The sequence below is a fragment of the Pyrus communis genome, chromosome 13 (assembly GCF_963583255.1).
Source record: "Pyrus communis chromosome 13, drPyrComm1.1, whole genome shotgun sequence".
Classification (NCBI taxonomy): domain Eukaryota; kingdom Viridiplantae; phylum Streptophyta; class Magnoliopsida; order Rosales; family Rosaceae; genus Pyrus; species Pyrus communis.
In genome coordinates, this window is record NC_084815.1 from 12051336 (window position 1) to 12071840 (window position 20505).

The following is a 20505-nucleotide window of genomic DNA, read 5'->3' on the forward strand; positions in this document are numbered from 1 at the left end:
AAGACACAATGAGGATAAATATAAATAAAAAAATAAAACTTCAACCATTATAGTACTTTTTGCTGCCATTAAATGAGCTTCATGAGTGAATAATTAGTCATATGAGAGTGAGTGAGAGAGAGAGAGAGAGAGAGAGAGAGAGAGAGAGGTGTAAAATGTTTAGACCAACATAGTACTAAACTTCAAAACTCTTGCAAGGAATTTGAAGTGGCCGCTTTAATATTTCTATGCAACACAACGTGGACAAAAAAACAGAGCAAAGAAAATACAGAATAATGGCCCATAGGCTGACACCTCAATCATCAAAATGTTTTCAAAGCAGTATGTAAGGGTCATCAATTTAGAAAATAAAAAATAAAGACAAAAAATGTTCCATCACTGAAAAGAACAGAAGGATCATCTTACTCATCCTAAACTGGTCCCATTTTCAACCAAGATTATGAAAATGAATGTGCAAATAATCAAATCATGACAGTACAATTTTGCTGAAAAAAAGTAATCCCCAGTTGGCGACCACTTCAGCATTGATATGCCGCCTAGTCCTCCTCTAATAGGAGTACCAAGCCCTGAGAAAACAGTTAAGCAAATGAAATCATAAGTTTCAAAATAAGAGTTTACTTTTTCTGCTTCAAGAAATAAAACCATCTCAAAAATAATAGATACCGGATCACGGATAGAATGGTTTCGGGGATGAGGCGCTGGGACAGATCCGCATATATTCACTCAATATCAATAATGCTAGTCTGCTCAAGTACAAGCAGCTTTTAGAAAGTACTTCCTGTAATGTTTTGTAAAAGTACCAAAAACACAGCAAAAGCACAAGAAAAAGAACCTAGGCAAGATACCGAAATAATTCATTTCTTTTTTAAAAGAAAAGTAAAAGAAAAGCACATGCCAGCTGTTAAAAGCAGTATCAAATGAAGTCTTTGCCTTTTCATTGTTTTTGCCCAATTTTCTGAGTATCTATCAAACAATTTATTGAAAAGGATTCATTACCAGTTTACTAACCAATGTCAGTTCTCCATCAGTATGTGCAACTATGATTAAGTCACAAATACTTGAGGTTTAAGTTGAGCAAAACGTAGATCAGATCAAGTTAGTTTGAAAGAAAAACAAAATCAATAAACTAGCTACAATGTGTCACTTTACAGTGACATGCATGTTTTAACATGAATGTGTGTAATATACACATAATATGTATATATATATGTGTGTGCGTGTGTCGCAGTCTTTAAGGGAAGAAATCCCTTTTTTTATCAAAAAATAGGGATTACCAAACCGTCTATTTTTCAAGTTGCACCTTAAAGATATCTTTGCAAAATATTAGCCAAATTGGAAATATTTGAGGCATCTAATTGAGTTCAAAGAAATTGACGAACACTATGTTCTTAGAAACATTGAAATTTCATTGTGATGATAAATAGGCAAATGATTTCGGATTGAAATGAATTTTTGCAAGGATGATCTATGAATCGATATTTACAAAATAGACGGTTCGGATCGTTGAAATTCGATGTGAAGTGAGTCCCATAACTAGTCAGAAAATGAGGATCCTTTCCCTTAAAGGGCCTGGACAAAAAGAAAAGCCAGCAGAGAAACAATGGAACAAAAAGACTATCCCGGTGCAGAAACAAACAGATAGCTGAGAAAGATCAACCCCGGAACTCTTTGGATATAGAGGCCCAAAGCACGGACCAAAAACCGAACTTTTTCTTTAAAGCTCCTTAGCACCTAAGCCAACCTAATCTTCTAAGACCCTTATATTTCTCTCCATCAAACCACCCAAATCATAAGCAAAAATCAAACAGCCCCATATGATTTTGGCTTTCTTACCTCCCAAAACAACTTAGGATTTCACAGAGAAAGGAAAACCAACCACTTGGGATGACCCAACTTATTTGCATCTCCCTGAACAGCTTATGCCACATACAATGTCAAGGGGCAATGCTAGAAAGTATGATCAACCAATTCCATATTCTTCTTACACATAACACACCAACTGGGGACAAACAAGAATTTGGCCTTCTTCTTTGGACCACGTGGCAAGTATTCACCTTAACGTGAGACACAAGCCAAGACAGAATCATCACCCAGGAAACAGCTCTAGATTTCCAGATCAAACCTTAGGGGTGAAACGAAGGCGCTGAGCCTGAATTACAAAGGTAGTTGAAACAAGACTTACTGGGAATCTAGACGCCACTTTCTTAAATCAATCCTTGAGAGTGAATGGCAACATTTTCAGGACCACCCAACAAAGAAGATGACTCTTCCACCTAGGCCTCATTCAACTTTCTCCTTAAACCGAAATTCCAGTTCCTCAAACCACTAGAACAGTCGAGGATGCTATAAATGGCTTTAATACACATTGTAAAGACTGAGGAAAAAACATTCAGAGAACTTTTCCCTACCCACGCATCTTCCCAAAACTTATTTCTTCCTCTGTTTCCCACAACAAACTGAAAGCAGCTTAAGAAAGGAGCATGCCTGTGGGAAATGTCTTTCCATGGGTTACAACTAAAGCCATGCACCATAGTTGCACCACTTTAACATGAATACTTGATTGAAGTTTCAATCCAATAAACAGACATAGATGGAGGAAGGTCAAAGGAGTATTTATCATTAATAATTCTAATATGGTTGTGGTAATGTAGGAACTAACGTGCTAAAGCTGATTACTGAAACATTAAATAATACAGAAAAGCACACATAACAATTTCATGTAATAGCCAACAAAGTCATTTAGAAAGCTGGAGAACATGTTGTAAGGTGAGCATTCAAAACAGAACCCATAATGAAGGTTAGTAGCAACCAAAGCGAGTGATATATGAATACCTTGAGAAACATCCCATATGGTAAATGATGAGCTCTCATGAGAACCAGATGCCAAATATGTAAGTACACGTCAAGGACATGCAGTGAGCGAAATCTAGCACATGCAGTGAGAGAAATTCAGCTTTACAACTTATAGCCTATCAAAATAAATAAATGTAGAAATAGATCTTGAGCAGCAAAATTAAGGTACGTGCTTGCATGCTACAGCAAGTTGTCTCCCACCGTTTGGCCTCCATTCAAGTACTTTGACCTCTCTTTGGGACTCATTGGCCAAAATGCATGGCTCCTTCCCTTCTGTTAAAGTACAAATTGAATTGGCAAGGCAACAAAATTAGCAGAGAAAGAACTTAAATAATTGAAACCAGTAACTAGTTAAGCATCTTACCGAAATCCCAAACTATAACTTGATTTGGGCCAGATATAAGCGCTACAACAAGTTTATGTTGGTGCCAGCTCACTCCTTTAAGATCAACTTCTGGTAATAAGCTTACCTGCAAGTTCAGTAAGGATGTTTAAGAAGCCTTTCACCACTTTATCATTTACAAGTCATCATGAACTTGCTTCATAACTGTTGTCTCCATTTTTTTTTTTTTTTAGAAGAAACGATAGAATTTTATTAAAATAATAGAAGGTAAGACCTTTCAAGTAGTACTACTTTACTAGTAGCTAAAATGAACCAAATTCATTTTACGGCTGCTACCACATATCCATGACTATATATGAGAACGAGAATAATCCTACCCCATAGTCCCTCTACTTCCACTCCCCTATAATCCTAAAAAATTATGCTCCAACCAAATGTTCCAAAAGAACTGGCAACACCAAACAGCCCCACGAAGCTTTAGCTTTCTTCCCCTTTCCTAAAGCCTCAAACTTGGTGGTTAGAAGCTCAAAACATCCCTTTGGAATAACCCAACTGGCTCTAACTTCCTTGAACAATTTCCACCAAAGTTGTATCGAGTAAGAACAATGGAGAAAAACATGATTAACACTCTCCTCTGACTTACACAAACTGCACCACTGAGGAGAAATCAAATAAAAGGTCTTCGCTTTTGAACTTGATCACAGCTGTTGACCCTACCAATTTCCAAATCTGAGAATAGGGTGGAAAATGTTGCACAGTTCCATTGTTGCACAAGGAGCTATGGGATTTGCAAGTGAACAATCCTGACCCGTCTAGTTTCCACCAGCTATTATCTGCTCTTGACTGAATCAAATGAACATCTTCCACCTTCTCTAATAACCTAGCCGGCTAACTCCAGCTCATCCAACCGTTGTCTCTCATATGAAGCTTATTGCTATCTAAGACATACTAAGAAGAAGTTTAGCTAGCAGAGCTAATCAAGGGTTAAAGTCATGTCTTTGGCCCATGCTACAAGCTTTCTAATACCAATAACATACTGTATTGGTAGTTGTGGCCCTAACTCTACAAATTTATGATACTGTTAGGACAAGGAATTTCAACATTTACTTATCCCGTTTCTGGAGAATTAGAGTCAACTTGTAATTCAATGGTCACATCTGCATTCAATGAATTTTGAGGGACATGTCTTGACACCAGTGAACACATAGGCAGCGGCACAAAAAGAAATTCCACTTTAAAGAATATTGGATGCAATGTAACAGCAGCAGATGAGCCATCCTACAAATGGGTGAGCATTATTGCTACTACACTCAGATTATTTGTTAGTCTTGCCCAATAATTCTCATGTTCAAGATGATATGTGTACTCTTAGTTAACGCCTAACACAATTCCCACGGTAATCACTCACCCAAAAGGAACAGACACTAATTCAACAACCATTAATGCAAATTGGGCATTTAGTAATTGTAAAGAAAATATTACATACATGATTAGGACGGAAGAGAGGTGTGAGGTTAAGAATCCCCTGCAAATTTTGTAGAATTCCCTTTGTTGGAGTTGTTACATGATGCGAAATATATAAGCACACAAATTAAAACCCTCTTTTGACGATTGTAGTAAAGATACAAGTAGGGATCGTTCTAGACCGGGGATTAGGAGGGATTGCTAAATCACTTGAAAACTGACTCAAAAACGTAAAACAAAGGTTAAAACACTAAACTAGACTCAAAGAATGCAAAACTAAACAATAAAACACTAAAACAAACCAAAAGACTCAAAACAGCCCCAAAACACTCAAAACTGCCTTAAAAACACTTTCTGGGCAGTTTTGAGCACTTTCACTAATTTGGACGAATTTGGGTAATAACTTGAATCAAAACACTTAGAAACACAAACTAAGATACTTTCTAACTAAATTGGACACTAAAGTAAAGGGGGATTTAGTTTTTGACGAAATTAAATAAAATGCACAGATTGTAATTAAAACAGATTATGAAGATGACTTTGATGAAAATATGGATGGAATGCTAGCTAGAAGGTTCTTCTCCACACATGTCACACTTGCATACAAGATGATTTTCAGTTGGTCTTTCGATGAATTATGAAACTCAACACCCTGGGCTAATTAGGTCCGCTTAAATTAACCTTCAAGTTCTCCTTAAGTTAATGAATTGGATGGGATAGCGCATACACAATTCAAAACATTCTCCAAAAGTCCTTTACGTGAAAAGCACAATAAAGATACAATCAAAGATCATTAAGCAACATGAAAACTATAAGTGTTGACGAGGCATTCGTTACTATGATGAGCATGAAACTAGTGCCAAGAATTCATTTAACGCGATTGTTTATAAGCAACCTCCACTACTTGTGAATATAAGTTCGTAACTATTAGGTGAAACTCACTTATATTCTAGCGTCATATTCATGCATGAAAACTAAGCGTGCACTCTCAATAAACATACATAAATAAGTTATCAAGCAAGCAGTTAAACGAATTGAATCCAAAACTCATGAAATTCCAACCAAAGGTAATCAATTCATATTGCAAGCATAAAAATGGTTTCGAATCACCCCCTAGCTAACTAGGGATTTAGCCTTTCATGTTCACAAAAAGAGAAACAAAATTGAATTTAAACATAAAGAACAAAAGATTGATTACACCTAAAACGCCCAAGGAATCCACTTGAATTTCTGCACGTTTTAAAGTCCTCTTGCTCATTTCTTCTTGCTGCGGCAGAGAGGGTTTTTAGATGATTTGGGATGATTTCTGGGTTGTAGATGGGTTTATGGGGATTTGGTGGTGCGGCAAGGGGTTGTGGAAGGTGTATGAAGGTGTGGATGGTGGCTGGAATGGAGGGAGTGGCTGCGGCAAGGTTGGGAAGTGGCTGGAATTGATGGAGGAGGCTGCGGCAAAGGGAGAAGATGAATGGGTGGCTGCGGCTTAGGTTAAACATACACAAATAAGTCATCAATCAAGCAGTTAAATGAATTGAATCCAAAACTCATGAAATTCCAACCAAAGGTAATCAATTCATATTGCAAGCATAAACATAGTTTCGAATCACCCCCTAGCTAACTAGGGATTTAGCCTCTCATGTTCACAGAAAGAGAAACAAAATTGAAATTAAACATAAAGAACAAAAGATTGATTACACCTAGAACGCCCAACGAATCCACTTAAATTTCTGCGCGTTTAAGCTCCTCTTTCTTCTTCTCCTTGCTGCGACAGAGATGGTTTAGGGGGTTTTGGATGGTGTTTTCTTGTTTAGAGGGATGGAGGATGGTTGATTATGGTGGTAGGGTTGTGGCAGATGTGTATTGGAGGTTTATGGAGGTTGAGAATGGAGGCTAGGGTGTTGCGGCAATAGGTTTCTGAATAGCATAAGGGGGTCTATGTGGCTGAATGTGAGAGAATGAATAATGAATGAATGAAGAGAGACTAGGGTGGAATAAAGGGTGATGGAGGCTACGGCTTAGAGTGAATATTAGGGTTTTGTGGTGACTGAATGATATTTGAATAATAATCAATCTAGGGTGCGGCTAGGGTTTTGTTTGGGAGAGAAATAGGTTTAAATCAGAAATAAAAGAGCAAGGTGCGGCTAGGGTTTATTTGAAAGGGAAATAGGTTTAAGTTTCAGAAATAAAAGGGAGAGTGGCTGCAAGGAAAAAGGGTTAAGGTTTAGATGCATAAAAGGGGGCAAAAATGCCCCCCCCTTGCACGGCAAGGGAAGGGAGTTAGGGTTAAGGCACGGCAAAGGGTTTAAAGTGGCCTAGGGCCTTTGTTTTGTGTCCTAAAGTGCCTACAAGGCCTTCAAAGTGGCTAGAAAATACGGACGTTTCAGATTAGGAAAGGTTACCAAAACGGGAAACCTAGGGTTAACTTTCCTACTTCAAGTAGGAAACCTTGTTTGAGTAGGAATCCTCGTTTGAGTAGGAATTCATCGTTGGAGTAGGAATTCATCGTTTCTTCAAGTCTTCAACTCATTCATTCCTCTTTTGCTCCAAAAGACTCCAATTTGCATCTTCTTGCATACTTTGGCCTTATAATCTGAAAATACACAAAAGTGACTTTAAACACTAAAATAGCTAAGGAAACACAACATAAATGCACGAGAACAAGCTAATTAAGTCGCATGAATATGCTCCTATCAAATTCCCCCACACTTAACTTTTGCTAGTCCTCGAGCAAAACAAAACAACTAAAATAAACAAGACGAAACAAAACAAACAAAACATAACCTAAACCTTCCAACGTTTGCCTCAGGGATTTCCAATGAAACATGACATGTCAAAGATCATTACTCACATAGCTTTTAGTCCTCCTTCCCCTCGAGCACATACTTAATCATAGTCACTATTCACTAGTTCGCATTTAATCAATTAAAACACATTTTGAATGTAGTAACATGCCTTAGAGAATTCCCTCAATTCCTCACTAGTTATGCACTCAATTTTCACTCAGATTTTCTGACTACACACCCTACACTAGTTATATGTGAGAAGATTGATATAAACATGAAAGACTAGTACTCACATATGTTATAACAAAGAACGCAATTTCTGGAGTAATTAAACATGTTTAGATATGATCTCATGAATGGGATGCTACTACTTAGATGCGAGAACCAGTGACACCATATGCTCATACCAAATTCAAACTCCACAAATTGAAATGCACAACACTCAAGATAGAAGTCAAGGGTTGTAACGGGGCTTGGGGTATTGGCTAACAAGGAAAGATAGGGATAAACAAAAGTTCCTTAAGCAATAGTGAGCAAAGTAATGAATTAGACACTTAGAATTCCCATTAGAACACAAAAATCAACTTTGAACACCCAAGGGGAAGTCACACAAAACTTAGGGCCATATTCATTGTTTTGGGCCCTTACTTCAACACACAATACTTTGGAACTCTTTTCACTTCTTTTCTTTTTTTTTTCTTTTGTTTCACAACTTTTTTTTTTCTTCTTCTAGCCGTGCCTATGGCACATAACTCACATCAATAATCCTTCCCCCACACTTATTTTCTGCAACACATTAATCAAAAGGAATTCATTCATGCTTACTATGCTTCAAGAACAAGGGTACGGATGGTCCTAATCTAGGCTAGGTGAGGATGATATGGGTTAACAAAGAACATGGCTAACACGGTTCAATGGGGTTAAACTTAAACACAAAATGAGTGAAGGGCACATGACTATTTGGTTTTTATGGTGGTCACTACACAACTTCATCTTGAATATGTGTTATGCAAATCAATAACATGCTTTGAATGAAATGGGCATGAGTTCTAGCATTTGGAACTAAGTGATGAAACGCCTTCTAAGTAGTAACCAAGCAAAGAATAATGAGATCATGCAACGACTTTAGAAAACAATGATGCACATATTATTACTCTCCAAATAAACGTTTAGGCTCAAGGCTCACAGGGATGTAGCGTTAGTTTGAGTTCATTCCTTCAAGCATGTTACAAAAACTAATTTTCCTTTGTGATTGCATGTGAATTTGTAAACTATAACTACCAACAAGCATAAACCAAAGAGTATATCAAACGTCCATCCATGTTTGTAACTTTCTTTAACCATCATGCAATTAAAAACCAAATCCTCATCATTGTGTTGGAAGGTACCCTACGACACAAACAAGCACACAAAAACAACTCTTTTTGGGTTTTTCAAAACAATTTTTCAAATTTTTATGGGATTTTCGGATTTTTAAGTCAACACACACTAAAACACTCTAAAATGGCTTAAAAACACTTAAAAATAGCAAGGAACAACATTGGAAGTTATGGGTGATAAAATCCCACGAATTTGCATCAACAACATTAGTTACCCCCCCACACTTAAATCAAACATTGTCCTCAATGTTTCAAGCTTAAAATCACACCAAACAAAAGTAAACACACAAACAGCAACTAAACACCCTAAACATGGCAGAATGTAAATAACAAAGAGAAGAGGTTAGGGACGCAAATCTGGTTATGGAGTGTAAATGCCATCCTCTCCTTGGTGATTGCATGGGTTGCCTCCCACGAAGCGCTTTCTTTTACGTCTTGCAGCCGGACGATGCCACATTGATCATCCTTCATGGGAACCCACGGCATAGTGGGTGGTCTCCTCCACATCATGTTCTACAAAGCTCTCGTAGTAAGGCTTCAATCGATGCCCATTCACCTTGAACTCTTGACCTGTTTTGAAACTACGAACTTGGACTGCACCATGAGGAAAAACATTAGTAATAACAAAGGGTCCAATCCAACGTGAACGTAACTTACCCGGAAATAGACGAAGACGAGAATTAAATAACAACACTTTCTGTCCAACAGAGAAGGACTTGGTGCGAATCATCTTGTCATGAAAGGCCTTTGTCTTTTCCTTGTAAATGCGGGCATTCTCGTAAGCTTCATTCCGTATCTCCTCAAGTTCATTCAATTGAAGCTTACGATGAATTCCCGCCTCATCTACATCCATGTTGAACTTCCTCACGGCCCAATGAGCCTTGTGCTCCAACTCCACAGGTAAGTGACATGGTTTGCCATAAACAAGCCGAAAGGGGGACATTCCTATGGGTGTTTTGTAGGCGGTCCTATAAGCCCACAATGCATCCTTTAACCTCAAGCTCCAATCTTTTCTTGTTGGCCCAACCGTCTTCTCAAGAATCTGTTTTACCTCCCGATTTGACACCTCGGCTTGCCCGCTTGTTTGAGGATGATAGAGTGTCGAAACCCTATGTGTAACGTTGTACTTCTTGAGTAGTGCCTCGATTGTGCGATTACAAAAATGTGAACCTCCATCACTTATAAGGACTCGAGGCATTCCGAACCTAGCAAAAATGTTAGACTTCACAAAATCTGCAACCACTTTGGAATTGTTAGTACGGGTGGCTTTTGCTTCCACCCATTTGGAAACATAATCCACCGCCAACAAGATATAGAGAAAACCATGTGATGAAGGAAAAGGACCCATAAAATCAATTCCCCACACATCAAATATTTCAACAGAAAGTATAGGGTTTTGTGGCATTTGATCCTTAACACTTATATTACCCATTCGTTGACAACAATCACATGTAAGGCAAAATGTCCTAGCATCCCTAAAAATGGTTGGCCAATAAAACCCACATTCTAAGACTTTAAGGGCAGTGCGTTGGGTGCCAAAATGTCCCCCACATGCATATGAATGACAGAATGTTAAAATAGATTGAAACTCAGATTCATTCACACAACGTCGTACAATCTGAACGGGACAAAATTTCCAGAGGTATGGGTCATCCCAAACATAAAACCTAGCATCCTTTTTAAGCTTATCACGTTGATTCCTATTAAGTGTGCTAGGGATATGTTTAGACACCAAAAAGTTCACCAAATCTGCATACCAAGGCTCACTTACCTAGATAGACATTAATTGTTCATTGGGGAAGGTTTCAGAAATTGGCAATGCTTCCTTATGCACCATTCGACTTAGGTGGTCAGCCACCACGTTCTCCACGCCCTTCTTATCCCGAATCTCAATGTCAAACTCTTGTAGAAGCAACATCAATCGAATTAGTCTAGACTTGGCCTCCTTTTTCGTGAGCAAATACTTGAGAGTTGCATGATCAGTAAAAATAATAACTTTAGTACCAAGTAAGTAGGATCGGAACTTATCTAATGTAAATACAACTGCAAGTAATTCTTTTTCAGTGGTTGAGTAATTTAATTGAGCATCATTTAGTGTCCTAGATGCATAATAAATAACATGAGGTTGTTTGTTCTTTCGCTGCCCCAAAACAGCACCAATTGCATAGTCCGAAGCATCGCACATCAACTCGAATGGAAGGCTCCAATCCGGAGGTGTGATAATGGGAGCCGAAGTGAGAGACTTCTTAAAATGCTTGAATGCCGTGGAGCATGCATCATTGAACTCGAAAGAGACTTCCTTTTGAAGGAGACGGCATAATGGTTGTGCAATCTTGGAAAAGTCCTTGATAAATCGTCGATAGAATCCTGCATGACCAAGAAAAGAACGAACCTCTCTCACCGAAGTAGGAGAGGGTAAGTAGCGTACAAGATCTATTTTAGACTTATCTACTTCAATTCCTTTTTCAGATATGATATGACCTAAAACAATACCTTGTTTAACCATAAAGTGGCATTTCTCCCAATTTAACACAAGGTTAGTTTCAATGCATCGTTTTAAAATCAAACTAAGATTATTCAAACAACCATCAAATGAATTACCAAAAACGCTGAAATCATCCATAAAAACCTCAATAATTTTCTCAACATAATCTGAAAATATGCTCATCATGCATCTTTGAAATGTGGCAGGTGCATTACATAAACCAAATGGCATGCGACGATAAGCAAATGTACCAAAGGGGCATGTAAAAGTAGTCTTTTCTTGATCATCCGGGGCAATAACAATTTGATTATAACCAGAATATCCATCAAGAAAACAATAAAGTGAATGACCCGCTAACCTCTCAAGCATTTGATCTGGGAACGGCAATGGAAAGTGGTCATTCCTCGTGGTGGCGTTTATCTTCCTATAATCAGTGCATACGCGCCAACCGGTTTGGATTCGAGTGGGCACAAGCTCGTTCTCCGCATTCTCCACAACCGTCATTCCAGATTTCTTGGGAACACATTGGATAGGTGAAACCCAACGGCTATCGGAGATGGGGTAAATCACTCCACAATCAAGGAGTTTGATTATCTCCTTCTTCACTACTTCCATCATCGGAGGGTTGAGATGGCGTTGAGCCTCTCTAGTTGGTTTGGTCCTTTCCTCAAGAAATATGTGATGCATACATGTGACGGGACTAATACCTTTGATATCGGCCAAAGTCCAACCTAGGGCAGATTTGAACTCCTTCAAAACACGCACTAGTTTCTCTTCTTCTTGTGCCGTGAGTGATGAAGAAATAATGGCCAGTAAGGTCTCCTCTTCCCCCAAGAAAATGTACTTGAAATGGCTTGGTAATGGTTTGAGATCAAGGAGAGGTGCCTGAACTATGGATGGAAGCAACTTATTAGTCGAAATGGGAATTGACTCAAAGTTAGAAAACTTACCCTCGTGCCTAGGCAGTGACTCCAGGGCGGCAACCAACTCAAGGCATTCCACACTAGGAGGCACGGCATGCACTGGAGTGTGTGTGCCGTGGGTTATCAAAAGCTCCCCTCCCTTGGTTTTGAGTTCCATGCTTCGTGTAATGACATTTTCTAGTGCATCGGCGTTCAAATCTTCAAAGTATCCCTGCGCCAATGAGTCAACTGTATCAATGGAGAAACATGAATGATCCTCACTAGGATACTTAATGGAATCAGAAAGACTAAAATTAACAACTTCCCCATCAAATTCCATGGACAAAGTTCCATTAAACACATCAATCTTCGTTCGAGCCGTCTTCATGAATGGCTGTCCAAGGAGGATTGGCAACGAAGGAGCATGGTCAGATTCATCCATCTCGAGCACATAGAAGTCCGCCGGAAAGATTAAATGATTTACCTGCACTAACACATCTTCCAAAACTCCCTTTGGATAGGCATAATATCTATCGGCCAATTGTATGATTACACCATCATTTTTCAATACTCCTAAGTTCATAGATGCATAAATTGAATATGGCATGACATTTATAGAGGCACCTAGGTCTAACATGGCAGATTCAAAACGAGTATTACCTATCACACAAGGAATGGTAAAACTACCCGGATCTTTGCATTTGGGGGGTAGTTTGCGTTGCAAGATGGCGGAGACATTTTCACCTACCTTTACCACTTCCTTGGTCGACATCCTCTTCCTAGTGGTGCAAAGCTCCTTTAAAAACTTGGCGTACCTCGGGACTTGCTTGATTGCATCCAAAAGGGGTATACTAACTTGAACTTTCCGAAATGTCTCAAGGATGTCCTTTTCAGCTTCCTCCTTCTTTGTTTGCATGAACCTACTAGGAAAAGGAACATTCGAAGGAAAAACATTAGTAGGAACTGAATTTGACACATTCTTACCTTTATTGGACAGATTGGATGGTTTAGGGTCATATGAAGCTTGCGGCAAAGGTGTTTCCACCTTTGCCGTGGGTTGTCTTGAGTCCTCCTCTTCGATTCTTAGTTTTTCATCCTCGTTAGGACCTGTTGGTGATGATGTAGGACCTGTCCCGACTTCTTTTCCACTTCTCAAGAGTATGGCCTTTGCACTTTCGAAGCCTCCCTTGGGGTTTAGAATGGTAGAACTAGGAAGTTGTCCTTGGTCGCGAAACTTTCCTACAAAATCTGCAATCTGCCCAATTTGTTTCTCCAATTGCTCCACCCTCTTATCTTGGTTTTGCATAGCTTTGGCTTGGTTTTCTTGCCCTTGAGACAAATTAGTAAGTAACTTAAGAAGTGTATCATTGTCTAAAGTGTTACCTGAACTTGTTTGGGCAGATTGTGGAGGTGCTTGTGTGGGTGCGTATGGCTTGTTGTAGAACCCCGGGGGTTGTTACCTAAAGCCTCCTTGTTGTGGTGGTTGTTGGGGCTCCCTCCATTTGAAGTTTGGGTGGTCTCTCCAACCTGGATTATAGGTGTTAGAATACGAATCGTTCCTCGGTTGGTTTTGGCCTTGAAATCCAATTGCATTTGCGCTCTCCCATCCACCATTTTCAATGAGTTGTGGGCACTTCTTAGAAGCATTTCCTTGGATAGAACACACCCCGCATACAATTGGTCCTTGCATCCTCATTCCTTCGGCCATCTGAGACACAATGGAAGTAAGATTAGCTAATTGTGAATGAATGTCGGGTGTGGAACTTACCTCATGTACTTGCTACCGTGGGGGTCCTCTTTGACCTACTCCTTCGTATTGTTGAGCGTTCAACGCTCGGTTAGCAATCAAAACCTTGGCCGCCATGGGTGTTTTGTCCACCAATGCTCCACCCGCCGAGGCATCGAGCATTTGACGTTCGATTGGTAGGAGCCCCTCGTAGAAGTATTGCAGAAGTAACTCCTCCTTCATCTGATGTTGTGGACAAGAAGCAACAAGAGATTTAAAACGTTCATAATACGTAGGAAAAGACTCACCTTCATCTTGTTGAATTCCACTTATCCTTTTGCGCAAAAGAATGATTCGAGAAGTTGGGAAAAACTTCTCCAGAAATGCCCTCTTCATGCTCTCCCATGATGTGACGGTTCCGGGAATTAACTCGTACAACCAATCTTTGGCTTTGTCCATCAAAGAGAATGGAAAAGCCTTCATCTTCAATATGCTTCCATCGACGTTGACGGGAGTCATGCTTGAACACACCACCTCGAATTCCTTCAGATGCTTGTTCGGATCCTCCATGGCCAACCCATGGTATTTTGGAATATGGTGGAGCAAGCTTGACTTCAACTCGAACTCCTCGGTTTTCCCTTCAGCAGGTGGGGGATATTGGATACACAAAGGTGCGGCATTATCCAATCGCGAAGCCGAAAACTCCTTGAGTGTCCGGTTGTCCACGGCCATGACTTATGGTTCTTCAAAGATCCTTGCCGTGGGTTCCTCATCCTCTTCTAGGACTTGTTCTTCGAGGTCAGGTTCCGGGCTTTGTGGATTTGGTTCGTGTTGCTTTCTCTTCCGTCTCAAAGTCCTCTCAAAATTGCTGTCAAAGTCCAAGATATGCTCACGAATCGGTTGAGAACTCCGAGTCATACACTAGTACCTAAAACAAGAAAAAGAACACAAGGTCAGAATCTTTATGATAGGAGCATATTTATGCGACTTAATTGACTTGTTCTCGTGCATTTACGTTGTGTTTCTTTAGTTATTTTAGTCCTTTATGCCATTTTCGTGTGTTTCTAGGTTCATATGGCTAAGGAAGCAAAAAGGTGAATTTTGGAGCATTTTAGAGCAAAATTGGGCTTGGAATGGATAGCTTACGTTTGGAGCAAAAAGAATGGACGAAATTGAAGAGGATTCCTAATCAAATGAGGAATCTTAGTCAAAGAAGGTTCCTACCTATTCTAGGTCACAAAACTTGCAACCTTAAGCCATGCCGTGTATCCCCTTGATGTTTCCCTTCCTTGCCGTGCAAGGGAGGGCTTTCTTTCCTATTCTAAAGCATTCAAACACATTCCTTTTTCACCTAAATCTCAGCCATATCTCACATACCTTTTCACATCCATCAAACAATCCTTAGTCGTGCATTTCCCCTTTGCATTTCCAGCATTCCATTTCATTATTGCAGCCACCATTCACTCTTTAATCCACATGCATTCATCATCATTCACTCTAGCTTTGATTCACATGCTTTCCCAACAAATAAAACAGCCAACACATGCACCCATCACCTAACACAAATTCATTCCCGTGGCTCCCCCTTGAAATTCCAGCTTTCCTATTCATCATTTTAGCACATTCACTTCCATATTCCCTACTTTAATCCACATGCATTTATCATCATTCACCCTAGCTTTAATTCACATGCAAACACATTCATTCCAGCCATGCACATTCAATCATTCATTCCCATCTCTGCCGTGCACACTCCCATCCCATTTCCAGATTTCCACAACTTTTCCTAGCTGTTTTGCACATGCATTCCCACATGCATTTCCACCCACATGCACTCCCATCCCATTTCCAGCTTTCCACCAACAACCTAGCTGTCATATTCCCTCTTTTAATCATTCATCCACCTATAAATAAACATCCAATGCAGCCACAAGAGGGGGATTCATAAATTCAGAAATTCATCCATTCATACACACACCATTCAGACAAACCCCCTTGTGCCGTGCCTTCCCCATAAATCCATTCAGAAATTCATCCATTCCCCATCCATTCATACACAAAACCTATCATTCTACATCATCCATAATCCCCAAAACTCACCTTAGACCTTGTGCAACAACAAAGAGGAAGAGAAGAGGGCCTAAACGTTCATACAATTCAAGTTTGAGTTGTTGGAATGTTTAGGTGTTTCTTTTCCTTTGATTTCAATGTTTAATTTCAATTCTCTTTGTTTTGTACGTATGAGGAACTAAAACCCCCCTTGGCTAGGGGGGGATTCGAAATATATGTTTATGCTTGCTATATAATTTGATTACTTCTAATTACGTTTCATAAGTTGTGAATTCAATTTGTTTAACTGTTTGATTGATAACTTATTTATGTATGTTTATTGAGAGTGCACGCTTAATTTTCATGCATGAATATGACGCTAGAATATAAGTGAGTTTCACCTAATAGTTATGAACTTATATTCACAAGTAGTAAAGGTTGATGATCTCAATCGCGTTAAGTAAATTCTTGGCATAAGTTTCATGCAGTTCATAGTAACGAGTGCTTCGTCAATGCTTATGGTTTTCAAAGAACTTAATGATTCTTGCTTGTATCTCTATTATGCAGTTCATATAGGGAACTTGTGGGGAATGCTTTGGGTTGTCGTATGCAATCATCCAATTCAATAACGTTAGGAAAATCTGAGGGTTAATTAGTGCAATTCACAGTTAATCTGGGGCGTTGAGAATTCATGGTTTATTGAAAAGCAATTGGAAATCTTTTTATATGCAAGTATAACATGTGTGGAGATGAACCCCTTGGCTAGCATCCATCCATTCAATTCTATCACAAATTCATATTTACATTCTGTCTAGTTTATTAACTTGTTTCGTTATTTCAATTTTCGTCAAATCAAAACCCCCCTTTACTTTCTTGTTCTTTAGTGCTTAGAATCTGTTTAGTTTATGTTTTAAAGTGTTTTGAATCAAGCCATAATCTTAAATTCGTCCAAAATTGGGTTTAAGGTCAGAAACTGCCTAGTTAGTGTTTTTAGGCAGTTTTAAGTGTTTCGAACTTGTTTTGAGTCTTTTGGTTTGTCTTAGTGTTTTAAAGTTTAGTTTTGCATTCTTTGAGTCTAGTTTAGTGTTTTATATTGTGTTTTTACGTTTTTGAGTCAAATCCAAGTGATTAACAATCCCTCCTAATCCCCGGTCCAGAACGATTCCTACTTACATACTTACTACAATTTGACAAAAAGAGGGTTTAATTTGTGTGCGTATAAAAGGGAGAGTGGCTGCAAGGAAAAAGGGTTAGGGTTTAGATGCATAAAAGGGGACAAAAATGCCCCCCTTTGCACGGCAAGGGAAGGGAGTTAGGGTTAAGGCATGACAAAGGGTTTAAAGTGGCCTAGGGCCTTTGTTTTGTGTCCTAAAGTGCCTACAAGGCCTTCAAAGTGGCTAGAAAATACGGACGTTTCAGATTAGGAAAGGTTACCAAAACGGGAAACCTAGGGTTAACTTTCCTACTTCAAGTAGGAAACCTTGTTTGAGTAGTGATGCGGGATTTATACGCACACAAATTAAACCCTCTTTTTATCAATTGTAGTAAGTATGTAAGTAGGGATCGTTCTGGACCGGGGATTAGGAGGGATTGTTAATCACTTGGATTTGACTCAAAAATGTAAAAACACAATATAAAACACTATACTAGACTCAAAGAATGCAAAACTAAACTTTAAAACACTAAGACAAACCAAAAGACTCAAAACAAGTTCAAAAGACTCAAAACTGCCTAAAAACACTAACTAGGCAGTTTCTGACCTTAAACCCAATTTTGGACGAATTTAAGATTATGGCTTGATTCAAAACACTTTAAAACATAAACTAAACAAATTTTAAGCACTAAAGAACAAGAAAGTAAATGGGGGTTTTGATTTGACGAAAATTGAAATAACAAAACTAGTTAATAAACTAAGCAGATTGTAAAATGAATTTGGATTTAATGAATGGAATGAAGGCTAACTAAGGGTTTCATCTCCATACATGTTATACTTGCATATAAAACGATTTCCAATTGCTTTTCAGTAAACCATGAATTCTCAACGCCCCAGATTAACCGTGAATTGCACTAATTAACCCTCAGATTTTCCTAACGTTATTGAATTGGATGATTGCATATGACAACCCAAAGCATTCCCCACAAGTTCCCTATATGAACTGCATAATAGAGATACAAGCAAGAATCATTAAGTTCTTTGAAAACCATAAGCATTGACGAAGCACTCGTTACTATGAACTGCATGAAACTTATGCCAAGAATTTACTTAACGCAATTGAGCTCATCAACTTTTACTACTTGTGAATATAAGTTTGTAACGATTAGGTGAAACTCACTTATATTCTAGCGTCATATTCATGCATGAAAATTAAGCGTGCACTCTCAATAAACATACATAAATAAGTTATCAATCAAACAGTTAAACAAATTGAATTCACAACTTATGAAACGCAATTAGAAGTAATCAAATCATATTGCAAGCATAAACATATATTTCGAATCCCCCCCTAGCCAAGGGGGGTTTTAGTTCCTCATACGTACAAAACAAAGAGAATTGAAATTAAACATTGAAATCAAAGGAAAAGAAACACCTAAACATTCCAACAACTCAAACTTGAATTGTATGAACGTTTAGGCCCTCTTCTCTTCCTCTTTGTTGCGGCACAAGGTCTAAGGATAGGTTTTGGGTTGGTATTTGTATGGAGGAATGGATGTGTGATGGTATGAAATGTATATGAATGGATGGAATGGTTGAATTTCTGGAATGGTGGATGGGGAGTAAGGCACGGCACAAAGTGATTGGAATGGTGGAAATGAAGGTGTTTTTCACGGCCAAGGGAAGGGGAGAAGGGATAAGCCACGGCAAGGTTATGTAATTGGGCTAGGGCCATTGTTTTGTGTCCTAAAGTGCCTCAATTTCGTCCAACACCTTGGCTCCAAACATAAGCTATCCATCCTTAGCCCAAAAATGCTCCAAAAGGCTCCAAAATGCACTTCTTTGCTCCTTAAGCCCTTAGAACCTGAAAACACACAAAAGAAGCATAAAGGACTAAAATAACTAAAGAAACATAACGTAAATGCACGAGAACAAGCCATTTAAGTTGCATGAATATGCTCCTATCAAGTAGGAATCCTCGTTTGAGTAGGAATTCATCGTTGGAGTAGGAATTCATCGTTTCTTCAAGTCTTCAACTCATTCATTCCTCTTTTGCTCCTAAAGACTCCAATTTGCATCTTCTTGCATACTTTGGCCTTATAATCTGAAAATACACAAAAGTGACTTTAAACACTAAAATAGCTAAGGAAACACAACATAAATGCACGAGAACAAGCTAATTAAGTCGCATGAATATGCTCCTATCATTACAACTTGCTGGGGGTCCTGGTCAGGACTCGGTGGCCGCACCAGCTGATCTGATTGAAGCGGAACTGGGCTGAATACCATTCCCTACAAACCCAGAAACTCCAATGTGACATCAATGGCCAATGTATACGACTCACCCAACATTAATCAATTAGATACATATGGACAGACTTTGAAGGATTATTGACAATAATCTTTCCATAAGTGTCCTTGGCTACATCGTCCGAGAGGCTCTCAGCAGTGACTGCAGATACTTACAAATCAATATCAGTATGTGTAAAACTACATGTGTGTGTGTGTGTGTCTAGAGAGAGAGAGAGAGAGAGAGATGGTATTGACTGAGGTCGTGATTGATTTCGCAAATGGTGACAGAACTGGGATGAGGAAAGGAAGGCATTCCTGGAGCTGGAGATGAGCAGTAGAGGTAGGGTTTGCTTCGCGGTGGTGCCGGAATATTCTACCCTTTTCCCTCTTTATCTAAATACAAAATCTTCGGCGCGTAGGCGGTTTTTACAATTTAATCCTGTACAGGCATCTGCCCTTCAGCTCAATCCACCTTGTGTAGTTGGAGAAATTTTTTACTGTAGCGTAAACCCGGTCCGGTATGATTAAGTGTAGACTGTATTTTTGGCACACTAAAAATTCTCTTCAATAGTTGGGCGTACTTCGATTTGATTTAATCTTACACAGAAGTTATAACCGAATTAGGGTTGATTAGAAGTGCTTTTATAATAAATAAAAGCACTGTTCATGAGAGTGTTTTGAGAACCGATATTTAGTAAAAATGCAAGTGAATCTTGGAAAACACTTCAAGTGTTATTTAGAACCCAAAAATATTTTCATCAAATGCACTTTCAATCAATTTAAAACATTTGCAAACGAGCATTTAATTAGTGATGCAAGAAATTACGTGGTGGGAAATAAGAATAAAATGATTGGTAGGATCCACTATCTCCTAGTGTGTGAAGAGCACAAGGTACTTAGAATGAGTTTTGAACTCAAATTTCAATATTATAATTCCAACAACTTCTATATCTTATGCCTAACAAATACTTGTATTCATACGCTTACAACTTAACGTGAAAAAAATATGAAAATACAAATGAAATAAAGCCTTTCAATATAACTCTTACAAAACTAAAAGATATCAAATAATATGATTA

At 38.8% G+C, this 20505-nt stretch overlaps 1 pseudogene; it reads right to left on the reverse strand.

The window, feature by feature from the left end:
• Positions 1-335: 335 nt before the first annotated feature.
• On the reverse strand, positions 336-19739 carry LOC137712202 (aladin-like; annotated as a pseudogene).
• Between the last annotated feature and the right edge of the window lie 766 nt (positions 19740-20505).